Source organism: Battus philenor, unplaced genomic scaffold, assembly GCF_028537555.1.
Source record: "Battus philenor isolate CCGP_79_NKW_IND1 unplaced genomic scaffold, ilBatPhil1.0.hap1 SCAF_4, whole genome shotgun sequence".
Classification (NCBI taxonomy): Eukaryota; Metazoa; Arthropoda; class Insecta; order Lepidoptera; family Papilionidae; genus Battus; species Battus philenor.
The window spans coordinates 2,135,087-2,154,282 of NW_027181704.1; the positions used below are offsets into that span (position 1 = coordinate 2,135,087).

Genomic DNA, 19,196 nt, shown 5'->3' on the forward strand with positions numbered 1-19,196 from the left:
AAACCAAATTCTGTATTGGGGTCAATTTTCAACTCTTAAACTAAGTCGTTATTACTGATATGCCGATATTGTTCCTTATTTTAAAAATTGTGTCCAATTCAATTTGTAACTGGACGTTCAGAGCAATGTGCATATTTGATATCAGAACTTTCCAAAACGCTTAAAACATTTGGTTATTAAACCTCACAATTTAATTATTCGGCTGTCGTCGCGTTGTTTCCTTTTTTTTAATTCAAATATTAAAGTATCTTCATTTGATTCACACATTTTGACAGAAAGAAAAACAAATCAAAAATAGCTTGTAATAATTTTTTTTTAATAAAATATTTTTAATGTCATCAAAACCAGCCAGATACAAGTAGTACAACCAAAGAGATTTTATTACATATTTATTAAGATAATTTTTCGCTAACTTATTATTAATTAATGTAAGTGTGACGTCATTAACATAAATATGACATTGCGCAGGATTGTATTACAAAGTCCTGTATGTGTAAAATGTAACACGGCCTTGTAAAGGCATCTCCTTTCTTTTATATAAAACAATGTGAGATAGCATGTTTGTTATTTAAGAATGTATTGACGCAAGAGTTTAAATGATTTGTAGTCGATTTGTGAATGTTTTTCTTCGCAATTCGTCGCGCCTGGCCACGAACCTTGTTCCACTTAGTTAAGGTCGGCATAAGATGCCGAGTTGTTTAATTGATATTTATCTTTTTCGTTTTTATCCTGTATATGAATATTTTATCTGTGGTGACAAGTTATCTGTCAAGTAATTCAAGTAATTTGTTTGTAAAGATGGCCTTTTTGCGAAAAAATTTCCAAAAATTGTCCATAAAATTAAAATATCAATACTGGTAGCTTTCACAATATTTGGGGATTCTTTTAAAGGTAAAAATAATGTATTTTTTTATTTCCAAAGACAATGTTTTTAATAAATGAAGAGGTAATTACCTTGATTTTTTCGCCAAAACATTTTTCGCAACAACAAAGAAGTGGCAATTAAAATTTATGAATTTATATCTTACTTATATAAAACTAGACTTATACTTATCTAGAACAAGCGTGCTCCCACCGCCCTTCAAAAAAATAAGTGACAAAAATTACCTGGTACGAAGTATTTACTTCTAATATAATGCTTATATGAAGGCCTATCAGAAAGAGAGTACATGCACCCAACAAAGGAGTCTAAGTCGAATTAGTGGCCAATTATTTTTGGACCCGTGAACGAGTAATGTACTAATTTTTGTACAGCACCGACCCATTCTTTCTTTCTGAGAGAGTATCAAGTGATATTGACTAATGGAAGACACTTTTCTTTACGTATTGCCTCACTTTCCTCAAGATATTTTTGCTATATATGAATATCGACGATGTTTCATATATACGCGTTTAATTGTTGAAGCCGAATTACCACTAAAAAAACTAAAAATCATTTAATGGAATCAGGCGTTACTTCGCGGAAGTCCATCCTAAGTAAGAAAAATACCAATATTTAGCCACTTCCACACATGCAGTGGTAGTCGTGCAATAAAATGCACCGTCCGCCAGCCCGCTGATAAATGCTTATGCGGCAAATAATGCGAATCACACAACCGCCACCGCCAAACTACTCAACACGTGTTTCACCCCTCCACGGGGCATCTTCAGGAGTTATATAAAAATCAATCCAAACAGAATGTTATGACACAGGTGACATTACAGATAACGTTCGAATTCAAATTTGAACGGGCAAGAATGATTTTAAAAAAATAGTGGCTGTAGTGACCAGCAGTAAAAAGCGTTCTTACATGAAAGCGACTTAACTAACGTTAGTCCGTTTTGGGGATCGAACTCGCGAATACTAATCTAAAACCACTAGGATTCTACAAATTTACATAACCTAAAGCTGTCCACATCTTTAATATATTATTGTATTCAATTATTATACATAACACTAAATTACATTAAAAATGTTACAGTAAAGGGTATTTATATAAGATCTAATAGAATCAGGCGTTACCTCGCGGAAGTCCATCCTAATCAAGAACGGAACTAATATAAAGCCTAGTGTCCTACTCGGTGTTTGGCACTGGTCGGTTTAAAATCCCCTGAGGATGCACCGTGGAGGGGTGAAACACGTGTAGAGTAGATTAACGGCGGTAGTTGTGTTTCGCATTGTTTGCCGCACGCGCATCTATCAGCGGGCTGGCGAGCGGTGCACTTTATTGCACGACTACTGCTGCATAGCGGAAGTAGCTATATATTAGTTCCTTTCTTAATTGATATAAGAGTTTGTAAATTACGATTTCTTTAACATAATTTTAAGCGATGATGTTTTTTTTCTATTTTTTTATGGCCACCGTTTTTAGTGACCTCTTGTTCCACCCCTATTTATGTGGGTATATAGATTTTATTTACTATATTAAAACTTTCACTTTATTTTATTATTTTTATTCTCTTCTTCCAAGCGATGATGGTAGAACCTTAAATCCGTTATATGTTATAAACCGATAGTCGCACACTGCAATGCACAGCCCCTCTCAATAATCACCACGTTGACAGAATAAATTATATTCTACAATTGTTATTTTTAAAAGGAAGAATGAAACATAAAATTAACGCAACGTAGTTTTACAGCTAATAAAATATAATATGTTTTATTAACAACATTTTGATTTACTGTGGATGTTTCAAACGAATCTACTTGAGAGCAATGATGGTAATAGATTCCTTTTTTTAGCGGATACTCGCAAATTACAAGGTATAGGCTTCATTTTAACGTCACAACCTAGCGACTTCCCGGGACCATATCTATGTCATCTATTAGCCTAGTTGAGCCCTTACCACAACTCATGTACCGGATCAAGGTAACTGACTACCTAAGTAAGAAAAGGACCAATATTTAGCCACTTCCGCACATGCAGTGGTAGTCGTGCAATGAAATGCACCGCCCGCCAGCCCGCTGATAAATGCGTATGCGGCAAACAATGCGAGTCACACAACCGCCACCACCAAATTACTCAACACGTGTTTCACCCCTCCACGGGGCATCTTCAGGAGTTATGTTACACCGATTAGTGCCAAACACAGAGTCTTTCTTTCTTTTTTTTTGTTCTTACTTAGGATGGACTTCTGCGAGGTAACGCCTGATTCCATTAAATAACTGACTACCTCTTAATATACATATGACTAACTATATATTTTATTTATTTATTATCAAATAACAAAGCCTTTGATATATATCATCCTTGGTTCCCACATTAAACTATGCAATTGTTGTGGGAGCCAGAATAATTACAAAATAAAATGTAATTTTATACGTAATTATTTATTATCTATATAAAAGAATTGATTTAATATACTTTATAGATACCTAATAATTCACTTGTTTAATTTACTTGTCTTGTTGAGTGTACTCAATTCAGTTGTTACAAGGAAAGGCTTGCGTTTTCTAAGAGCCAAGGTTTATTACCGCCGCTGGCCGTGACTGTACGTAATAAGGTTAGTACACAGCCTTGTCGATTGTTTCTATCGAGATTAATGTTTCGTTTTTAGATATTTCTATATCTTTAGTGTTTAATGTGTATTTGAATCCACATTAAATGGATAAAAACATTTTATAGGTGATACTAAGTACATAAAAACACATTTGTATGTTTGAAATTGTTTAAATTTATATATATATATGAATATATATTTACTGAAGTTTATCAACTATTACCGTTGGTGTACATATATGTAAATTATGTAAATAAACATTCACAATGCACTTCAATGTAATGTATCTTAATTAATAATTTAAAAAAAAATCATGTAAATTGTACTGAAATTAAAGGATTTTTTAAATATTCAGTTTTCAAATTAGAAGAAAAATAATACAGTACAAAGCATGCATATCTACTATATGCTACTGGATAAGGTATTTGTGAAGTTGGTAACAGAAATCAATCGACTGTATTTATTATTGGCTCTATAAGGGAGGTCAACTTGATTCTAATTTAAATCAGATTGATCTCTTCTGGAGTTTTTATATGACTTAGATACTATCAATTATCATACATAGATTATAAATAAATAGGTGTAGATGTAAAGATGTGTAATAGGTATTGTAATTTAAAATTATGTTTCAGAACGTACTGTTTGATTGTTATCACTATCGGATAACTTGTTTCGTCCGGAATTTCTTCATCTAGTTATGCACTTGTCAGTTTCAGGTACGCGCTAATTACAGATATCAAATGATACTGTTATATACATTATGGTATTTTAATCTTTTTATTTTGAAATTCGAACGTCTGTTATATTAATTATTGTACCGCTGAATATAAGACTAGCTCACTAACTATTTTTAAGATTAAGAAAATGGTTAGGAACTGTCTACTAGACCTATGATTATTTATCAGTTAATTCATTTATTTTTCTTCCTCTGTTATTTATTCTTTATGTATGTTTAACTATGTATGTCTATGTATGTTTATGTTTCATTGTTTGTAAATATATATATTTTGTATACGTCAATTATATTAGTACTTTTACCTTTTCCATACTATATTTGTCTGTGAGAGATTGTCTTATATGATAAGACCGCCCTTTGTACTTCTTTGTTTATTACTTTGAAACTATTTAAATGTATCCTTACGTGTACAATAAAGAATATTAAATTAAAATAAAATTATTTTTCTATTAAAATGACATTCCTTATTTTGACCTGGTGCGCGTCTTGTTAAAATTGATTTAATTTTTTCAGATAGATATCTAAAGAAATTAAAACATAATCACATGTTATATTCCAGAAGGATGAGGTGTCTACTGCTCAAGACTCCCGCTGACTCCAAGTGAGATAGTTTAGGAAGGACGACCAGGTGTAATTCAGGAGCTACTTCTCTCCCGACTAGCTTTGGGAGTTCAGCACTATCTTGAATAGAATCTACTGTCTACATAACTACATTATAAGAGATGAAGGTATCGTATGGAAGAGGCAAACAAGTATTTTACTTTAATTAGTGAATTATGTAATAAACCCGAAACAAGAATACAAAATTAATTTCTACTTGTTTCATGTCATTTGTTTGTGTGTTAAATTTTGTAATAATGAATTATTAATGTTGCATTTAGGTTAGCAAAGCGACACGTTTTATGTTTATAACACAAAGTTAATTTTGATTTTACTGTACCGGTAAAATGTACTGAAAAATATATAAACATAGATATATCGCTAAAGCTGTTGCTAAGTACAAAACTCGAGAAAGGCTCCGCCAATTCGCTTATTAAATTTTTCATGTTTGTTAAAACAGGAAAAAGGTTACTATACAAAGATCACAAAGTTAATAAAGCGTCTGTTTCTAGCTGTCAAAGAAAAGAAAGATGGCGTCCTTTTTTGGCGACGATTATTTTTGATTAATCACACTTTTACTATTCTTTCAGTATAAATAGAATAATTATTTATTTAACCATTGTTTATTATAAATACGTTAATTTAATAAAGTAATCATAGGCAAAATAGGCTTTAGAGAAAATAATATAGATATATATATATATGTCACTCGGTGTTTGGCACTAATCGGTGTAACATTACTCCTGAGGATGCCCCGTGGAGGGATAAAAAACACGTGGTGAGTGATTTAACGGTGGTAGTTGTGTAATTCGCATTGTTTGCCGCATACGAATTTATCAGCGGGCTGGCGGGCGGTGCACTTTATTGCACGACTACTGCTGCAGCGGAAGTAGCTATATATTAGTCCTTTTCTTACACACACACACACACACATATATATATATATATATATATATATATACTAACCAAATCTGTTCGAAGAAACAATTAAATTAGACGAAATAAATATCTATAAATAGAGCTATCGTGGCCGTTATATCTGAAATGTTTTCAAGCGGTGAAAAGAAGCCAGTAGACGCGGCGCTGGTAGGTCCCACTCTAGGTAGACCGTAAAAATTGTTAATTTCGTGGGAAGTCGCTGCGGCCAGCGATGGACCTGTCATTGTGACGATTTTAGCATGAGACCTATGCCTTCCATTAGGCTATCTATCGGTTAAAAAAGTGATATCGTTACTTTTTAAGATAGAGTGCTCATTTGCTTACCAGTGTAGTAAAAGCTATTGAAATAGGTACATTAACTCATGGATTTCACTTGTACTAAGCGAAATTGAAATAAGTCATTACGTAATTCTGTTGATATAGTTAACAAAAGGTTCATTCAAGTAACTAAGTTAATTATTGTAGCTATAATCATTAATCCAGCCGTTACACTTCCTCTACGGGATATAGGCTTCTCCTATAGATTTCAAATAGGACAGGTTGAAAGTGGCTTGCATCTAGTCCTCTCTCGATCTAATCGGGAAGTAGTCTGTTCTCCCTGTGGTTGCTAATCATAAATTGGAAATCAATTGTTCAAGCTATTGTATTACATTTATTTGTGATATTGAGTGTTGTCAACTCTTCTTAGATACATAAGTTGCCGCAAATATTAAGTTTAAAAATGCTATGATATAAGAGCTCAAGTTGATTCTAGTTTTGATTAAGTTAGGCTACTCTGGTGTACTTTAGACGTCCGATAACAATGTGAATAGCTTAAAATAAACGAAGTCGTAATCAAAAGCTATTTTTATGAACTCAGACAATTTTATAGTTAATGAAGTAAGAAGCCATATACATAGTTAAAAACAAAATCTAATTTCTAATTAATTTGACGGAACTTTAGATTGATTTTCGTTGTCTGTTTTTTTTTAATAAAAATGAGAATTGTAATTGAAGATAAAATAGTAAATGTCTTGTTAAAATTCATGAAGAGTCATAAAAAATTACAAGTGTCAATGTTCTTTCGGAATTTATCTACATACGAGATTATAGATTTCCACCTATAAACAGTTTCATCACAATATTTCCAGAACCACAAGGATTAGGGTCTTGAAATTTGATAGGAATATTTACTTATGATAAGAATAGATATCAGGAAATTATACCCGTAAGGAATGTTATAGGGATGTTCAATAAATTCGTTAAGCGAGTGGTAATAGTTTGTTAAATATATAATTATTTACGACTCTCGTCATCAAGGAACCGAGTCATTCTAGTGTGAGTTATCAGGAACCGGAGAACTTTCTCTCTTTGTTTCAACGTTATATTTGGAAAAATTAAATGGTAGTGGGCGTACCACATATCGTAGTGGAAAGATGGTCGTTGAGACTTATGGTTCTGGGATAGTGACCACGCAAGGGCATGAGCAGAGAAGGAGGTCCGACCACAAGAATGATTTTGTTATGGTCGTTGGAAGATCATGGGAGCTAGTCGCTTCCAACCAGACCTTTTTCAAACCTACGGAATAGGCCTGTATCCTGCAATCGATGACATAAGGCTGAAATGTTGTTTTATATATATATCTAATGTATAAAATTCTCGTGTCACGGTGTTCGAACTTGAACTCCTCTGAAACGGCTTGACTGATTTTGACCAAATTTAATATGCGTATTCAGTAGGTCTGAGAATCGGCTACTATCTATTTTCTATACCCCTAAGTGATAAAGGTTGTTCACACTTAAAAAAAATATATTTTTTTAACGAAATTTGTTTTTATTTTTTTATGATACAGCATACAAGAATACATACAACCATAAATTTTCACCCCTCTACGATCAACCCTTATTTTTTATTTGTAAATTAAAATATCATTTTTTTTTGCAACACATCGTTTGCGGATCAGCTAGTATTTATATATATATATATATATATATATATATATATATATATATATATATATATATATATATATATATATATATATATATAAATATAAAGGATTATCAGAATTATTATATATAGGATTTATTAGTCAAAACTCCGTTCCCTTTCGGGATCACGCTTGATGACTCCAACGATTGAATGAAATTAGAAGTCAATGACTGACGTTAGAGGAAATTATAAACTTAGTTAATGTATAGAGGTTACGACTTAGCTTTTTTAGCTTGAGTATGTGAATGGAATCCTCAAGGCAAATAGTGAATGTTAGCCACTACTTACATTTGTAAAGTATAAATTTTTTTTTTACAAACTAAAGGGCGTTGAAAGAATTGGAAGGTGTAAAACTGGACAGACGACATTGTTCAAGTGATCGTAGGACACCGATGTGGGCCGCTTCAGACATGCCTCATTGGAAATCAATAGAGCAGGTCTTTGTCAAGGAATGGATCCCCTACTTTTAAGGAACGATGAAGAAGATGATGATTATGGAGAACTATATGTTGATGATCGATAACAGAAGCTCTGTACCATGTATATATGTATGTAAGATTTAGTCGATTTTGACTTGCATTTGTTTAGGTAATTTATTTTAATTTATTAGGATTATTTTCTACCAAGGAGCATCTCTACATTGACATCTTTCAACTAACAACAAGCGTTCCAAGCACGAGCAGCAAACGTACAGACAAAAAACTCGGAGATTTTTTTTGTGACAAATCTTACGAAAATCCACTGTCATTTAATTAGAGTAATTCATTTACAATCTATTTATTTATTACAACTTTTTTGTACGACATAGAAATAAAACCAATTTATATGGTACAAGAGGCGGTCTTATCGCTCGAGGCGATCTCTACTAGACAACCTTTGGATGGAGATAATATTACTACTTAAAATAATAATATATTTCATCTGTAACATGATTTTTTTTCATTTTTTCATACCTAAATATAACACAAAAGTGTGTTACTAAAAGCGAAACTTGAGAACGGCACGATAAATTCATCTTTTTTTTTTGTATTTTCATTAATACAAGATGGTTATGTAAAGAAAAAAAAATTGAATAATTGCACGAACCACAAAGTAAACTGAAACACGCTCTTAGCTGTTAAACATATGACGTCAAACAAAACTTAAGAAAAATGTATGCTATTTATCTTCAGTTAGGTAAGTTATTTTTTAAGCGATCCTCGTAAAGAGGTTACTATGAAAAATGTTTTTTTTTATTTTACTACTAGCCAATACTTTTTGTTGCGATCTGCTAGCGTAGTTTGAATGTTATAAAAAGAAAAATTGATTTGTTATATAAGTGGATTTAAATAAATACATTAGTATTATCAGGTGGGCTTTTTATCAACAAAGCTTGTTTTTCTCATGTCGTCACAATTTTATGGGCGGTGGTAAGAAAGAGACTTCTGGATTTTACCCCTACCAAGGAATAAGAAAACTTCATTTATGAGAACATTCCAGCGTTTGTCATCTAAACTTTTTTTTTTAATTACTTGGCCGCCTATTTTGGAGGCGTCTTGTTCCCTTATTTAAATCTATGTCAGGGATTTTGCTTACGAAATTACTTTCAGTCTTTTGTTCTTTATTTTTCTTCTTTTGTCATTTGATCATAATCTTGAATATCCACTTCTTCCTTCCTTCATTCATCATTCACTCTATTATAGCTTTTATTTATCAGTCGCCATATTTCTCAAATTATACCAATTTCATATTTTTATTTATATTTTTATTTAAATTACATCAACACTGTTGTAACAGGTGTCGGTAGCTCACTCTGAGGCGGACGATGGTTCGACGTGGTCTCGAACCATCGTGACACACGACACCACGAGGGTTTCGGGGGTAGCGTATACACACATACCCCAGGACGGGCTATCGAAAAAATAGCACGGCGCGAGGGAAGACCGCGTGGCGATCCCTGACCGGGAGATACCGCGGTCCAAATGGCGATCGAGGGGGGGGGGTTTAGTGAGTAGGAATCCCACATACTCCCCCCCCCCAGAGGCGGGGTATCTTGAACGTCCGGAAGATTTCCCCCCAAAACAAAAAAAAAAGGTGTTGGTAGCTCAGTTGCTCACTTTTGCAACTCACTTTTTTTGCCGCATTCCCTCAGCTTTCTTATTTTGGTTTGCCTGTACCAGAGTATGCGTTCTTCTAGTTCCTCATGCTATTATTATAGTTAAAAACCATATCGAACCATCGACTTTTTCAATTGACGAGTCGAATGGAAGTTTTTTTTATTAGACCCCGTTTTTGGGGTCTTTTGTTCCCGTACCATGTCTTGGGCAGAGACCTTACAATATCGGTTAAATATATTTTTTCTTATTTTAATTTTATTCATCATTCTTCTTTTATTTCTAATAATGTTTTTCGCTTCAGTAAAACTCTTTTCATATCTAATCCTATTAACCTTATTTATATACCTGTTTTTGTTTTCACAACTTGGGACTAGTGGAAGTTTAGGGCCTAACAGACCACAGTACCCGCGACTCCGTTCACCCCTTCTTGTAATAGAATACCATTCTCCGGAAGGTTGTCACGAGGCGTGCCTCGGCGTTGACGTCGTGATCTTCCATCTAGCTCAATAATTTCTCTCTCAACTTCACCTTCTGATTACAGTGTGTAAAGAATTAAAATTTCCAAATACAGTGTCTACACTTGCACAAACATTTACCGAACTCAAATATGTTAACCATTTGATACGGCTATTTGATACGACTGATAACAATAACTATGGCCTTGTTCAAAATAAAATTACCGTTCCACTGTTGCAGTTATAAATATTTTTAAAAAAGGAATTCACAATTTATTTAAAATTAAAGAGGCAATTTTTTAAAGAAGGTATATATGGCTGTAAAAGACCGTTGAAATATGAGATTGATGACGAATGTCGGTGTGGCGACCTATTCCCCCATCTCGACTGATGTTAAGCAATGACGAGTTCTAGGATGATACTAGCTAGAGAATAGAGAATAGAGTAATACTAGCCTAAAAAAAACCTATCACTCTTGTCTTAAAGACTCCCAAGTTTTTTAAAGTTACTTTATTATTATAAAATTTATAAAGAAGTTATAGATAATATATTTATATAAATAATCTCTATAATCTTTGTATATCTATCTTATATATATATATATAACATCACATATATATATATATATATATATATATATATATATATATATATATATATATATGTGTGATAAAGAAAAACCGTATCTTCATTTAGGTGGAGTAGTATGAATGGAGTTATCCATGTCACTTTCACGTTCTTTGATATCTTTTCTTTTTTAGATATCAATTTTGTTTACATTTTCTTCACCTTTTCATAATTTTCTTACGTATAATTTTATTTTCTGTTTAATTACAATTTTTATTTCCTTTTCTATCAAACAATCTAATTTCTACTTTTATTTTTATTTATTTGACAATGTTTAGTATAAACTAAACATTGTCAAATAAATAAAAAGATTAAAAAGATTAGATAAATATAAATTTATCTATAATTATTTGACTTTGATCATGTTTATTATTCTATATTACTATATTATATTCACAAATACAAACAAATAATGAGTATTGGTTATTCTTTCAACGTTATTCTGGTATTCAATGCAATATCTTATAAATTCTTGTCTTGTTTTTATATCTCTGATTAGTTCCGCAAATACCTTTTTAACGCTTATTTCAATTTAATTTTATAGATCGTCGTGACCTGGTCAAGTCGTCATATATGGGTCACAATGACCTGGTTACAATAGTGAAGGAAGGAGAAATAGAATGGAAATAGAACGGCTGGTTTGAGGCGGTCACTCTGAGTCGGATTGATGAGACTATCATCGATGTGGCATAGGTTTGGGGAAAAGGAAGAAAGATTGTATTGCGGCCTTTAGAAAAAAATCATTCTCCACAGCCAAATCATGATTGGCGGCAGAGCCTAAGATCTGATCGGCCGTAGGAAGGCTCAGAAGGATATGTATATATGAGCACTAACTTTATAGGTCTCTTTGACGGCTAAAGAATCCAGGGGAGTTGACAGCGTTGACAGAAGAGAACAAAAAGTATGGTTACCAAGGTCAAAGATCCAAAGATGGGACTTGGAGCGGTAGAATATCTAGGTTTTTAGTGGTCAGGAGTATAGAACCATGTTATTTCACCGGAGAACAGAGTAATTTGTATTTATCCAGAGGATAATTCCTTAGAAACAAAAATAAAGGTCCCAGTGCGAATTGTAAGAGGGGGCTGGGATTTCTAGCTGCATAAGCGGCCAATGTTTGCGAGTAAAACATTCCCGGGATTTCGCCATATAGTGCTGGTTTAGGAATATTAGGAGTTTTAGTCGGTGTACATTCGAAATAACTCGTTCTTACTTCTGAATAAATGAAAGCCGCAGTGTAAAATTAATGACAAAAATATTAAAGGGCGATTAAAAAGAGATTCGGATTACGGGAAATTTAAGGTGGGGAATTTTATAATTCATTTATTGACACAAATAAGTCTCCAGTAACCAGCACAGCTAAGGTTACGACGAAGGCTTTGTCTCTATTATGCACTGAAGCATAGGATATCTTCGTGTACTTTCAAAGTACAACTACCACCAAGTAGGTTTTATTTGGTAAGAATATATTATAATCATGTGTTTCACACAAAAGCCAAGGTGTATTGTGAAGAAAATATTTTACACGAAACTAAAGAGTTGTATATAAAACCTTTAGACTACAGATATAAAGCTATGATCAGTTTTGACACATTATGATATTTTGGAAAGTCAAAGTTTCGATTTTAGAAAATTAAACGCTTTAGGCATTGCCGGTATGCATGAATGTTTAGATTAATGCCTGAACTGTCTTAGTGAATGGTTTTATGTCTCAGCATTATAACTGGAAAGGTTAATAGTAACAACTAAATTTGTATATCGCGTGATCTCATTACGGATTTGTGGACTTCTGTCCAAATTATATATATATATATATATATATATATAGATGTGTTTAAACCGTGACTTTAGTTATGGTTTTGTCGTGTTCTTTTTCTGTAACAGCTACGGATATTCAACTATTCAACACTTATGGATTTCAACAATATTTTAGGTTCAACATTATTGATTTTAAATTTATGCATATGTATATATATTTATACGTGATTAATGAACATATGCGTGTGTGTTAAATTTATTACTTAGGCATGCTTTTCGTAAAAATATTACCATGTGTGAACTAAGCAACTGACTAATCAGACCGGGAGAGCGTAAATACGTTGAAAAATTTTCCCCTTTGAACCGCAAACTTCACAAATCCTTTGTACGGTCGTGTAAACACTTTTACAACTTCATTACGAAGCTTGTTGTTGAAGTTCCATTAAATATTTTTAAAATATCAAAAAACACTTTTAAAAGGTTATTCTACAATTATGGAATATTTGAATGACAAAAAGTAACAAAAAGTAGGTTGAAAATAAATGTAATGTTCTTGACTTTTTGAAAACAGGAAGTGTCTAGTTTTATGCCGATTTTTCTCGATGCATATTTGGCTTTCGAACACAATATATATATATATATATATATATATATATATATATATATATATATATATATATATATATATTACATGTATGATAAGCTATTCGTATTTTAAATGAATAATTTTGAATTTAGTGTATAACTATGACATTGCTTCCCACCTCATAGATGACTTAAATTATTTATTTTTTATCTTATTACTACAGTTTTTTGAGTGCGGTATAAACTATGTGCGAATTAATAAATTTATTTTAATCTGCACATACACAAACTTTAGTATCCTAGTCCGGTCTCAAATAACTAGTTCCTGATTTATGTTTTTGATGTATATAAAAATATTAATCAAGTAATCTTGTTTTTAAATATGTATAAAAATTTAAATTACATTAAACTGAAACATTTCTAGAAAGAGAAAGGGAATATATAAATAATTTTATATTCGCAAAGATATTCGTTTTTATTTAGCAATAAAGAAAATTTGAAATTGCCAGTATTATAATATAATGAATAAAATTCAAATCGTATTTATATAAAAAGTCTAAGATTAAAACCGTAACCGTTACGCATATTTATTCGGAGTTTAAAAATTAAGAAATATAAATGCACAAAGAGCATATCTCGACCAAGCGCAGACATTTGCTTTTCTATTTAAAATTGCTTTAACTAGATCTAAATACATTTTAAATTTTACTAGATTTAAATTAAAATAGCATTTATTTAAATAAAATAATAAAGTATTTAAAATAAATAAAAGTAAAACTTAAAAAATAAAACTTACGAAAAAAATTCTCTCGTTTCACTAAAAAATCACTTAACAGAATAAATAATTATGCTTCACAGAATTAAAATGTTTTTACTTAACACTGGCGAGAAAGTGACACCAAAAAAAAAAAATTTAATTTTTTTTTCTTAAATCCCGCCAATTTCCCTGTCAACGTACACGAACGCGCACCGCGCTATCTTATGGCAAGCGTTGAACTGCGAAAAAACAACAAACAATATTGCTTACGGACAATCACCAAATTGACTCACAAGACGGCTTGATCAATCTTGCTCCGACCAACAGTCTGTTGCACCAATCATCTGTATATAATTAGCATATAGTTTAAATATTCTATACGACCGTTACAATTTCATTTGGATTCGCTTAAATTACTTCTGTTTTTTTTTTTAAAAAAGGAATAATTATGATGTTCTACATTTAAATTAAAAATAAACAGTAAAAGTTTTTACAGATATATTAGAAAATGGATATTATATTATATTATCTTTTTATGACTGAAACACTAGAAATTATATTGAATACATTACATATAATTATAACAAATTAAAAGTACTCTACTGTTATATTTTATATATAGATAAAATAGTGGAGCCTAATTCTCGAATGATTAAGAATCATGATACGAAAATATAAATAAAAAAATAGATCTATTTAATTTAACATAAGCGACTAAAAACATGTGTGATTTTCAAGAAACATAGATAAAAAGATTTTGCGATGCATTTTGTCCTTGAAAATCAATTTGTGATAAGTTTGCACACTTAAAACGTTGTTTTAATATTCATACTTTACAAATTAGGTTCTGTATGTACAATACAAGGCCGTAAATATAAAATTGTAGGTTAAAGTTTTTTAAAATGTATTTAATATGAAACTTGATTTGTATAGGTTTTTATATACAAATAATTATATTCCAGACTTAAATAAAATATCATAAAACCACTTCCATAAACAAATATTTAATAGAAAGCTCCTTACAATATTTTTTATTTATTTGATTTAAAAAAAAGAACGATGAAACTATATAAGACATTGGTCTCTGTAATTGACATTATAGCACCTGGAACTTAAGTTAACCTAAGTTAACCTAAGTAAACCGGTTAGTCCTTAAGAGACCTTTATAAACATCCGGATTGCCTCTCGAACGTTCAAATGGTAATTAATTAATCGTATGGATTCAGGTTTACTTAAGTTTCTAGTCTAAGCGTGTCAATGTTGGAATACTAAATATTCTATGAATTTTAGAAACGACAAACTTATTGCATACATGTGATATTATTGGTCTATTCTCATTCAATAAATCCAAAATGAAATTAATAAAACATACAAACATTTCGTTTGCTATGAACCTAAGAAATTACGAGCAACAGTTTCCGTTGCATAAGCAAGAAGATTAAAACAAAGATTGCTTGAACATAAAATTCAAAGTGAACGTTTCAACGTGTTTCTTAAAAAAAAAGTATATGAAATACATTAGATATTATGCAAACTACCGTCCATTATGTTCAGACATTAGTTTTGAAACAGAATTATCACGCTATAAAATGATCACTTATTAATGTTTACAATGAAATATAATTATAAGTGAAAAACTTGTGTGTTTAACGAATAGAATGCTGAAGGTATTTAATGGCGTTACCTTGCGAAAGTCCATCTTAAGTAAGAAAAGGACCAATATTTAGCCACTTCCGCACATGCAGTGGTGTGACATGAAGTGACTAAATATTGGTCCTTTTTTTACTTAGAATGCTGAAGCGACATATACATTTGATGGAGTCAGCAAACTTAGCGACTTGTGAGCAATGGTCACTCGAGTCTACTTGTATAACATCTTCCATAGCTGTACAGACCCGGTGAACATGATGAACTTTTTTACCTTACAATGCCATACAAGCAGAATTTATTTATCCGAGGCCTGTATTCAGCGTCTTCCGACGATCATAATAGGCTCGTTAAAATTTTTGTTTCATCATCATCATCATTTTAGATGTAGGAAGTACGGTGTCTGATATTACGCAGGGCTCCTTAGAATTTTTGTTTCATCATCATCATCATCGTTTTAGACTTAGGAAGTCCGGTGTCTGACATTACGCAGGGCTAGTTAGAATTTATGTTTCATCATCACCATCATTTTAGATGTAGGAAGTCCGGTGTCTGACATTACGCAGGGCTCGTTAGAATTTCTGTTTCATCATCACCATCATTTTAGATGTAGGAAGTCCGGTGTATGATATTACGCAGGGCTCGTTAGAATTTCTGTTTCATCATCACCATCATTTGACACGTAGGAAGTCCGTTGTCTGACATTACGCAGGGCTCGTTAGAATTTCTGTTTCATCATCACCATCATTTTAGGTGTAGGAAGTCCGTTGTCTGATATTACGCAGGGCTCGTTAGAATTTATGTTTCATCATCACCATCATTTTAGATGTAGGAAGTCCGTTGTCTGATATTACGCAGGGCTCGTTAGAATTTATGTTTCATCATCACCATCATTTTAGATGTAGGAAGTCCGTTGTCTGATATTACGCAGGGCTCGTTAGAATTTCTGTTTCATCATCACCATCATTTTAGATGTAGGAAGTCCGGTGTATGATATTATGCAGAGCTCGTTAGAATTTTTGTTTCATCATCACCATCATTTGACATGTATGAAGTCCGTTGTCTGACATTACGAAGGGCTCGTTAGAATTTCTATTTCATCATCACTATCATTTTAGATGTAGGAAGTCCGGTGTATGATATTATGCAGAGCTCGTTAGAATTTTTGTTTCATCATCACCATCATTTGACATGTAGGAAGTCCGTTGTCTGACATTACGCAGGGCTCGTTAGAATTTCTATTTCATCATCACTATCATTTTAGATGTAGGAAGTCCGGTGTATGATATTATGCAGAGCTCGTTAGAATTTTTGTTTCATCATCACCATCATTTGACATGTAGGAAGTCCGTTGTCTGATATTACGCAAGGCTCGTTAGAATTTCTATTTCATCATCACCATCATTTTAGATGTAGGAAGTCCGGTGTATGATATTATGCAGAGCTCGTTAGAATTTTTGTTTCATCATCATCATCATTTTAGATGTAGGAAGTCCGGTGTCTGATATTACGCAGGGCTCGTTAGAATTTCTATTTCATCATCACCATCATTTTAGATGTAGGAAGTCCGGTGTATGGTATTATGCAGAGCTCGTTAGAATTTTTGTTTCATCATCATCATCATCATCATTTTAGCTCACCACCAGTCCAGTCTTATTATTCTAACGCCGGGTTTACACACGGGTTTACACCGCTATTTGAATAACATACGACAAATAGCAACATTTAATAGGAACTAATTTAATTCTAGAACATATCTGAGAACTCCAGCTTTCTTTGCGTCAATCCATGGTCCTCCATTAGTATTTATTAGGCCCATCTAAGTTAACAAAAATAATATTTTTTAACAATTAAAAATCATGACTTACTACAATAAAACCAACATTAATTTATAACTAACATGTTTCGTATTAAAACATGTTGTTTAGTTTAAAAGGCTTACCCGTGTCTTCTGCTTTTTCAAAAGGTAATAAAATCAAACGGGAAGTAAGCCGGCCGCATCGCCGCTAAAGACCGGTCATAATGGCGATCTTTGTGGGAGGCCTGTGCCTGGCAGTGTGCGTCTATTGATTCACATGAGTATTATTATGATAATCCAAAAACATACTTTCCCTAAAATCGTTGTTTTACTGTAATATACAGGAAGCTAATTTTAATATACATATTTAAATATCAAATCAATGACCAATATGTCTAACAATTTTATCGTTTGTCTTTTTTACAATCACTGTTACTTCAGACCATGGTATACCTGATCACCAGTTTGCTTAACGGAGAGTATAGAGTAAGAGAACATCGTCTCACTGGTGAATACAGACGAGAGTCGCTAGACCTTTTTGAAGTTCTTTAAGAAGGCAATAGTGAAAAAAATAAAAATAAACACAAAATAGAAAAATGACAATAATAAATTAGAACAATAAAATAACTGTGATATTAGAAATATAACTCCAGTGCAATATAGATAGTAAAAAAAAATTAAGAATAAATAAATATATGAACGTTAAACAATAAAGAAAAAAATGTATAATAAAGTTATAGAATCCTGGAGGGAGGTCAAAGGAAGTGAGGCGATATATGTAAGAAAAGTATGGAAAGAAATGTAAATGTGAAATAAAAATCATGTATTTACCCATTACAGGGGTTGAACGAGAAGCTCCTAAACCATGGCCATAGCAGGAAACCCTATAACTTTTCTTTATAATTTTCCTTGATATTGATTTTAATAATAATAGTTTATTTCTTTAATAAACTACTTATTAAGAGAGAGTAAATATGTTGTGTGTGTATTAATATATATTAACAATCGAGCAGTAGTAGCAAAGCGGTAAAGGATTGAGACTTGCGATTATATGTCGCCGGTTTTAATCCCGGGATACAATCTTAAATGATTCATAAACAAATTTCCAGAGGATGGGCAGCAGTGTCCTCTGCGTAACACAGTGCGATCGCCAACCAATCTGCCAATCGTAGCGATTATGGTATAACACCCCATAGGTATTTTTGAGGAAAGCTTTGTAGTGTCTTTAGACTGAAGCGATTACGGACGTTTAAAATTAATTTTTAAGCAAGAAAAGGACCAATATTTAGCCACTTCCGCACATGCAGTGGTAGTCGTGCAAAAAATGCACCGCTCGCCAGCCCGCTGATAAATGCGTATGCGGCAAACAATGCGAATCACACAACCGCCACCGCCAAACTACTCAACACGTATTTCACCCCTCCACGGGGTATCCTCAGGAGCTATGTTACACCGATTAGTGCCAAGCACAGAGTGGACTACCACTGCATGTGCAGAAGTGGCTAAATATAGGTACTTTTTTTGCTTAGGATGGACTTCCGCGGGGTAACGCCTGTTTCCATTAAAAATTAATTTTTGTCAATGATATTTTGATGACACGTAATGTTTGTCTATTTATATTCACATAAAAATATATTGAAAATAAATTCGAAAATAGAACGTAACATTTTATAATTTATTTCACCGTTATTATATTTCTACGTTGTATATGTGAACTTCGTGTATTGTATGTCAAAAAAATAAATAAAAA

General features: G+C 32.3%; 1 protein-coding gene across 1 annotated transcript in view; it reads right to left on the minus strand.

Annotated features, from left to right (window-relative positions):
* Nucleotides 1-14,312, minus strand: part of LOC137928810 (proton-coupled amino acid transporter-like protein CG1139) — a 67,063-nt gene extending 52,751 nt beyond the window's left edge. Inside the window, exon 1 of the mRNA XM_068771794.1 lies at nucleotides 14,041-14,312. The gene's annotated coding sequence lies outside the window, so the exon portion shown is untranslated. The remainder of the gene's footprint in view (nucleotides 1-14,040) is intronic.
* Between the last annotated feature and the right edge of the window lie 4,884 nt (nucleotides 14,313-19,196).